General features: G+C 41.0%; 1 protein-coding gene across 8 annotated transcripts in view; it reads right to left on the minus strand.

The window, feature by feature from the left end:
• Mllt10 (MLLT10 histone lysine methyltransferase DOT1L cofactor) overlaps positions 1-8,916 on the minus strand; it is a 177,508-nt gene extending 168,592 nt beyond the window's left edge. For 6 of the 8 annotated variants that reach the window (XM_010619837.3, XM_019206869.2, XM_019206868.2 and 3 more), the window contains exons 1-2: positions 8,687-8,914; positions 6,015-6,094 (exon numbers count right to left, since the gene is read on the minus strand). The gene's annotated coding sequence lies outside the window, so the exon portion shown is untranslated. Of the gene's footprint in view, positions 1-6,014; positions 6,095-8,686 lie in introns of all 8 variants that reach the window. The other 2 variants (XM_010619842.3, XM_010619843.3) reach the window with 2 other exon arrangements.
• Between the last annotated feature and the right edge of the window lie 38 nt (positions 8,917-8,954).

Raw genomic sequence — 8,954 nt, forward strand, 5'->3', positions numbered from 1 at the left:
CCCAGCACTCCGGAGGCTGAGGCAGGAGGATCGCTGTGAGTTCAAAACCAGCCTGAGCCACATAGTGAGTACCAGGTTAGTCTCAACTACATAGTGAGACCCTATCTAAAAAAAAAAAAACAGAAAGAAAGAAAGAAAAGAAAAAGAGTGTAACACACTGCAAGCTAGGTGCAGCACTCTATTCCTGGTTAGTCTCCAACTACTTGACAAAATGAGGCAGGAGGATCAATGGAGCCGAGCAACACAGTACCAGTACAGGCAACAGAGCAAGACTTTGTCTCAAATTTTAAAAACAGCACAAGGGCCAGGTGTGGTGGCTCACGCCTGTAATCCCAGCACTTGGGAGGCTGAGGCAAGAGGATCACTGTGAGTTCAAGACCAGCCTGGGCTACATAGTGAGTTCCAGGTCTGTCTCAACTACATAGTGAGACCTTGTCTCAAAAAGCCAAAAAAATTAATTAATTTTTTTAAAAAACAGCACAAGGGAACATTTGTCCTTTCCACTTTCTACCTATTAACTCCTTTTCACAGTTTCAATGACTGCACTTTGAATCACCACACTGTTACCTAAAGGTAAAAACCAAGCACCACAACCATAATCCCAAGCCTCTGGGAGGCTGAGGCAAGAAGATCACAATTTCCAACCTACCCTGGGCAAATTAGCAAGACTGTCTCAAAAAAGAAAAGGAAAAGAGTTAGAAATGTAGCTCAGTGTGCTAAGAATGGTACAGGAACAAAAGCCTAATCCCTAATAACTACACAGAGCTGACGTGAGCTTTAACATGCCTTTCTCAACCCATTTTAAATAAAATAGCCTCATAATTTGTAAGTCAACAGAATCTTGTCTTTGTTAATAGCATCCAAACACAATTTTTAACAATTAGTGGACAAATTTAAAACATTCCCCACAGTAAAATCTTCATAATCCACAGTACAGGAATGGGAGTTCCATGGAAGACAATTCCTCCTGAAGTTAGCTTACAGCCAAATTACAAAGCATATGAAGACACGTGCCAGAGTTAAAAAACTATTTCAAATCTCTGAGCAGCTATATGGGATGGGGATTTAGCTCACTGGTGCCACTACTCGCCTTGCAAGCACAAGGTCCAGAGTTCAATTCCCAGTACCAAAAAAAAAAAAAAATCTCTGAGCAGCTTTAAAATAAACATTGCAAAGTTTTCAAATAGCCAGACAGAGCAACACATGCCTATAATCTCAGCTACTCAAGAGACTGACAGAATTCAAGCCCAGCCTAGGCAATTTAATATCTTAGCCAGACTCTCATTAAAAAAGAAAGAAAAAAAGTCAAGCCGAGGAGGCCAGCCTGGACCACATAGTGAGACCGTGTCCCGGAAAAACCAAACACAGATAAATAAAAACTTAAAAAGCGATGGAATGTGGCTCAGTGTGGTTCAACTGCCAGAACTCCTGAAAAAGGGAAAGAAAAATCAAAAGGCATGAAGACATAACTAACAATAAAAATCTTAAGTAACAGTTTCAGGAGAAGACTTAAGCAAAGATGAAAAAATTTAATGATATAGAAAAAAATGTTTTAAGTGAAAAGATACTGAGTCTTCAAAGAGGCTGAGTCTCAAATAGGATACAGACTGTCACAGACTGTTAGCACAAAGATACCAGAGGAAAGTACAATCAAGCCTTATTCGGCCAGGGATATAGCTCAGTGGTTCCACTGCCTGCCCCGCAAGTGCAAGGTCCTGAGTTCGATGCCCAGTACCACCAAAAAAAAAAAAAAAGCCTTACTTACAGGAAAATAGCTACTCTGCTAGAATTCAAACAGGCTAGCCCTGAGGAAAATAAGGAAACACTAAGATATAAAAGACTAACATAACTTTCTTGTTAAACAAACTGAAAAAATACATGCCAAAAATAAGGAAAATGGGGGCTGGGAGTGAAGCTCAGAGGAAAAGCAAGCACTCGGCCCCCAGGTTTGATCCTCAGCACTGCAAAAAATAAAAATGCCAGGCACAGCAACACATTTCTGTAGTCCAGCCCACTCAAGACAAGCACTGGGGGTTCAGCCCAACCCAGGCAGGGTGGGCTTACATAGCAGCACTTGCCTGGCACCAGTGAGGGTGTGAGCTTCACCCCCTGCACCACACAACTTAAACAAAAAGAACGAACTGGGTCAAAACATATGGACAGCTAGCTCCAAGTAGCAGAACACAAATACAGTCTGATACTATTTCTGTAAAACAATACAAGACACTACAAATGCTCTTCACAGGGGTGTGCGTGTGTGCGTGCATGTGTATTAATTAACACATGGTCATAACAGATAGTAACTGGGGAGGGGAAAAAAAAAGAGTACTTCAGCTGGACCTGGTGGCGCATGCCTGCAATCCCCAGCACTCAGGAAGCTGAGGAAGAAGGATCGATGTGAGTTCGAGACCAGCCTGGGCTACATAGTGAGTTCCAGGTCAGTCTCAACTACACAGTGAGACCCTGTCTCAAAAAAAAAAAAAAAAAAAAAAAAAATTGTACCATAAGCTGAGCACAGCAGCCAGCTTCCTCAGGACTCTGGCAGGATGACCTCGACCTCAAATTCAAGGCCAACCTGGGCAACACGGGGACTGTCTCAAAAAAACAAATCAGATAAGCTGGTGCAACCACTGTGGAAATCAATATGGATATACCTCAAAGAACTAAGATTAGAGGTTCCAATTGACCCAGCTATCCCTCTGCTGGGTATCTTTCCAAAATAATTTTAAAAATCATTACCACAGTGATATATGTGCACCCATGTTTGTAGTGGCACAGTTTGTAATAGCTAAAACATGGAAATAGCCCAGTTGCCCATTAACTGGAAACTGAATAAAGAAGATGTGGTTTTCTTATAAAATGAAGTACTACTCAGCCATAAAGAATGAGAAACTAGAGACCTTTACAGCTAAATGGATGCACAATGAGGCTACATACTCTTAAGTAAAATAAATGACACACTTGAGTAAATACCGAATAGTTTCTCTGCTGTGAAAAAGTAAAAAGTGTAAATAAGGTTCAAATGGTATAATCGGTAGTGTGAAACAGGAAGAAAAATGGCTAAAGGGGAAGTAGGAAGTGAAGGGGAAAGGAAATAAGGGAAAAGAAAAAATGTGAAAAAAAAAAGGAAAAAAATGGAAACAAAGTCTTTGTAAATAGGGAAGGGTGAAGGGAGTGAAGGGGGAAAAATAAGAACCAAGACCATCATGTAAAGGTACAAGGTCCCAATGATGTTAACTGTATTGTTTGCTTTAAATGTAAACTTAATGGGGGAAAAAAATTAGACAACGGCCAAGGATTTAGCTCTGAGGCACTACACCTGCCTCACAAGGTCCAGAGTTCAATCTCCAGATCTCCAATACCAAATTCGACAAGCAGATAACATTTCTTTGTGTTTGTGGCAGGGTACAGGGAGTACTGGGGATTAAACCCATGTCCCTCACACTGAGCTACTACTCTACCAGCCCTTTTTCTTTTCTTGGAAGACTGAGTCTCAGTAAGATGCCCAGGCTGGCTGCAGACGTGTAGGGTCACAAGTGTGCACCACCATGCCTAGCTAACACAAAAGGAAGCTGAGATAAGACATGCTGCCAGTTTACCTCAAGATAACTTCCTTACCCATCTTAAGGCCCTGAAGGTGCCCAGAGAGAATAAAAGAAGAAAAGCAGGCAACAAGCGCACTTTGAGGAATCTACCACACCCGAATCACCTCTCCATATCATCTTCCTGTTTCCTTAATGTTTTCTGACCTTTATCTACTGGTGACATCCCCTAGAACAGCCTTCAGTGTACCCTGAAAATCGAAAGCAGATTCCCTATCTTGGTGACCTAACTACTCTTAACTAAACATGCTACAAGGAGAAAAAGTCAAAAAAACAGATCAATGTATGCATCCTTAAAATGTTTCTGACTGAATGCAGCCTCCATTCACTAACTCCCATCATTTCACCACCACACAGCTGAAATTCTCCTATAATACATTACCAAAATCAAAACAAACCAAAAGCACTACAAAACAATTGTTCTGAGATTACAATCTTTATGGGCTACTAAGCTGTAATTTCTGCTCATCCAAATCTGCCCAGGCAAAAATAAAAACTTCTACATATAAGCCAGGCATGATGGCACACGCCTATAATCCCAGAACTCAGGAGGCTGAGGCAGGAAGATCGCTGTTGAGTTCAAGACCAGCCTGGGCTACACAGTGAGTTCCAGGTCAGTCTCAACTACATAGAGACCCTGTGTCAAAAAAAAAAAAAAGAAAAAAAAACAAAAAACTTCTACATATAAGCCAGGCATGATGGCACACGCCTATAATCCCAGAACTCAGGAGGCTGAGGCAGGAAGATCGCTGTTGAGTTCAAGACCAGCCTGGGCTACACAGGGAGTTCCAGGTCAGTCTCATCTACATAGAGACCCTGTGTCAAAAAAAAAAAAAAGAAAAAAAAACAAAAAACTTCTACATATAAGCCAGGCATGATGGCACACGCCTATAATCCCAGAACTCAGGAGGCTGAGGCAGGAAGATCGCTGTTGAGTTCAAGACCAGCCTGGGCTACACAGTGAGTTCCAGGTCAGTCTCAACTACATAGAGACCCTGTGTCAAAAAAAAAAAAAAAGAAAAAAAAACAAAAAACTTCTACATATAGCCAGGCGTGGTAGCACCACTTGTAATCCCAGCACTCCAGAGGCTGAGGCACAAAGACTGTAGGGAGTTCAAAGCCAGCCTGAGCTAAAAAGCAAGACCCTGCCTCAAAACAAAACAAAACAAAAACTACATTTGTTATATGCTGAGAATGGAAAGTTCAAATCTGTTCTCTACATTCTGTCAAATTCTCTAGTCCACACAGAAAGGAAAAACAATCACACGGCAAATGATAATAGCTCTCTTTGACTAGTGAACATTCCATCATCTTCTCTTAACACTTCCAGAAGTTCAACCACAAAAAATGCTTTTGGCCATCAAGAAAAAAACTTCCCTCAGTTTTACAAAAAGTTCTCAAAAGTGTACAGAAAAACTGCAAAATAGTTGCATTAAGTAGTGTTTCACTAAATAGCCAGGCTGGCCTTGAACTCACAATCTTCCTGCCTCAGCCTCTCAAGTGCTGGGATTACAGGCCTATACCACCATACCTGAATAAAGAGGAAAGTTTTTATGTTGCTTAGTCAGAAAATATAAACAATTGAAAATAGGCAATAGTCGGGCTGGGGATTTAGCTCAGCCATTCGGTGGCCTGCCTTGCAAACGCAAGGACCCAAGTTCAATCCCAGGTACCAAAAAAAAAAGAAAAGAAAATAGGCAGTGGTCAGTGTTAAATTAAGCCAGGAATGGTGGCACATGCCCATAATCCCAGCACTCAGGAAGCTGAGACAGGAAGACTGCTATGAGTTTGTGGCCAGCCTGGAGTACATAGGAAGTTCTAAACATTCCTGAGCTACATAATAAGACCCTGCCTCAAAAAAAGTTAAACTATACTTGTGCAAATGCAAGTAAAAAAGAATATGCTAGTGGCTAACATTCTTGGGTTTTTTTCCCATTAAAAAAACCTACAGAGCTGTGTGGTGGCATGTGCCTATAATCCCAGCATTCAGGAGGCTGAGGCAAGATGATCTTCTGAGAATTCCAGGACAGTCTGGGCTACAGAGCAAGACTCAGTCACAAAACACCTACAAAGATATCAATATAACTTCTCTATCATTCTGTTGACACTATATTCTAACTATGATCAAATAACACAGCCTTAAAACCTTAACTCAGGCTTGCTTAACTCGTAGTTATACGTTATACAAACTGAATATGGCTTCATATTTTTATCTTTTTTTCCAAGTATCCTGCAACACATATACTTATTTGATCAGATCTGTTTTCCAGATTTTACAAAATCTGTTTAAAATCCTAAGTCATTAGGCCCAAATTGTTAAGTTCCATTATTTGAACAGAAAGGACAACCCTCCCAACTGAGTGTGGCCTCCTTGCTACTCCAACCCAAATGTCTTCAATAAGCAGTCCTTACCACTCTGGCTGCTCTCTCCTGAGATTCACATTTCCTGCAAAACCACGGTCCAGTGGGGACTTGAACAATGCCATAGCAAGCTGTTGGGAAACAAAATGTTTCAAAATGTTAGAATTTGAAGGGCTACAGAAAATCAGAGAAACTTTCAAAGCCCTAATAAATTGCTCCTCAAACTATTCAACTACTGGCTTCGAAAAGAATTTTTATATAACGTGTTTTTTTTTAAGATAGGGTCTAAGTAGGCCAAGCTGGCTTCAAACTCAAAATCTTCCTGCATCAGCCTCCAAAGTGCTAGGTTTCTATGTGTACACCACCATACCTGGTTCATATCATTTACAAAATTAAAAAGTAAAATACATATTTATAAAATTTTAAAATTCAACCCTTTTATATTATTTCATTTAAAAAAGCCTAAATGTTACAAATACTATGGTGTTTTTTAATCAAAGCTTTATTTTATAATGGGAAAATAATTATGTAAAATTTTGTAGAGAAGTATGGTGATGTATGCCTATAATCTAGGGGGCTGAGGCCGGAAGATCACAAATTTAAATTCAGCCTGGGCAACTTAGCAACTTGGTGAGATCCTGTCTCAAATAAAAGAGCTGAGGATATAACTCACTGTGATGGCCTTGGGTTTAATCCCCAGTACTCGAGGTAAAAAAAACTAATATTGGGCTGGGGATTTAGCTCAGTGGTACTGCTGCCTGCCTCTCAAGAGCAAGGTTCCAAGTTCGATCCCCAGTACCCCCCCAAAAAAATTAATATTAAAAAGTAAAATGTTTCCATTTATATGAAAAGTCTTAAATAGAAATATCCACAGAAAAATTAGTGGTTGCCTAGGGCTGTACGAGTTCAGCAGAAATGGGAAGTGACTGCTAATGGGTCCAAGATTTCTAGTTAAAGTGATGAAAAGGATCTAAAATTAATTGTGGTAATGGCTGCACAACTCTGAATACACCAAAAACCACTCAACTGTTAACATGGAATTCTCTCAATAAAGCTGTTACAAAACAAGAAAAACAAGTATGTTTATTTCTAAATATTTTGTAACACAAATGTTCTGACAAGTATGACTGTGTCACATCTAATTCACATCCTCTCCAGGAAAGGTTATGTAATCCCAGCACTTGGGAAACTGATGCAGGAGAATCGCTGAAAGTCTGAGGCCAGCCTGGGCTACATACAGTGAGACCCTGCCTCAAAAAAGTTTTAAAAACAAAAAGCGAGTAAGACTCTATTTTAAAGGTGATTTTTCATATTAATACTTAATTAGTCTAAAGTTAAAATTTTTCTGAAATCTGAAAGCACATTCAATTGACCTTCTCATGAGTTTGCTCAGCAGAAAGCTGAAAATCTTCTTCTTGGTTGTGGTGTTGGGGACTGAACCCAAAGCCTAGTCACTGAGCTACATCCTCACTCTTATTTTGAGCAAGAGTCTCAGTAAGGTACAGGGATTTGGCTCAGTGGTTCCGCTGCCTGCCTTCAAGAGCCAGGGCTGGAGTTCAACCCCCAGTAACAAAAAACAAAGAGTCAAAAAAACAAACAAACAAACAGTCTCAGTAAATTGCCCAGGCTGGCCCTGAGCTTGCAGTCTTCCTGCAACAGCCTCCAGAGTTTCTGGAATTAGCGGTATGTGCCACCACACCCTGTAAAAATACCTTAAATACCAGGAAGCAATATATAAAAACAGCATAATTTTTAAAACTCCAAAAGTTCATTTCTAATCCTTCTTAAACATGTATAAATAATAAGAGTAGAAGTGTTTTTATCAGCCAAGAAATACAGCATGAGGGTCCAAACATATTTTTCTTTGGAAAAATTTAAGGAAAGGAAAATTCAAGAGTCAAGCTGGGCATGGTGGCAAACACCTGTGATCCCAGAATTTGGGAGGCTGAGGCAGAAGAATCTCCCCAATTTCAGGTCAACGCCTGAACTACACAGCAAGATCCCATCTCAAAAAAAAAAAAAAAGATTCAAATGAACATTTTCAATATCGGAAAACAGTTGTCCTAACAAAATTTGACAACTTACAGTCCATCATAACAGTACCTCCACAGATGCCAATAGCTAAAACTACATGCCAGTCCTAAGACCTTAATATTGGTATCTGGTTTGTTCGTTTGTCTTTCTGGTATTAGGAATTGTTGTACTTCCAAGGCAGGTAGCGGAACCAGAGCCAAATTCCTGGCTCAGTATCTGGTTTTGACACTGCTTTTATGCCTTAAAAGTGTGCAACCTCTCCTGAATCTCAAAAGCAACTGTGGTAAATTCACTACCTACCTCGGCTCCTCATCACTGCCTGTGTCCCTTCCCAGGGGCCACACTGCATTGTTTTTACACTGCATCGACCCCCTCTACTACTACTAAACAGTATCTGTGTCATTCTGTATCTGCCAAATTCAGAAGTGGACAGAGGAGTGAAATGGTGAACAAACAGGAAACTACCAAAGAAAAGGATCTAGAATTGTTTCAGCCTCAGCTCCTTTCAGCTTTTATTGCTTAAAAGGCAGACACTCCAATGACTAAATAAGTTATCTTACACGGATGTGGCTCAGTGCCATAGAGCCTGCCTGGCAAACGCAAGATCCCGAATTCAATTCCTGGTACGGCAAAAAAAATAAAATCTTCCTGGTGTTACGGATTTTTCTAAAATATTCAAAATCACTCACCAACTGGAAATATACCCAGGAATATAATAAGAAGTTCCCCAAGTCACCGACAGCACCACCACCTCCTCAGGTCTTGAGCCACACAGGCTGAGGCGTGGCCCGAGGAGGCCACTAAGCAGAGCTGCGCGGGGCCGAGCCCCAGACCCTCCCGCAGGCAGGCACCACGCGTCCTCTCCGCAAGAAGCTCCCAGGCAGCAGCGGGGTGTCCACCCGAAAGTTGGGTTGCAGCAGGGCCGGCTCCCCTCCCGGGTCTGCAGAGGCGCCCCCG

The sequence above is a fragment of the Fukomys damarensis genome, unplaced genomic scaffold (assembly GCF_012274545.1).
Source record: "Fukomys damarensis isolate Sample0158 unplaced genomic scaffold, DMR_v1.0_HiC HiC_scaffold_37, whole genome shotgun sequence".
NCBI lineage: Eukaryota > Metazoa > Chordata > Mammalia > Rodentia > Bathyergidae > Fukomys > Fukomys damarensis.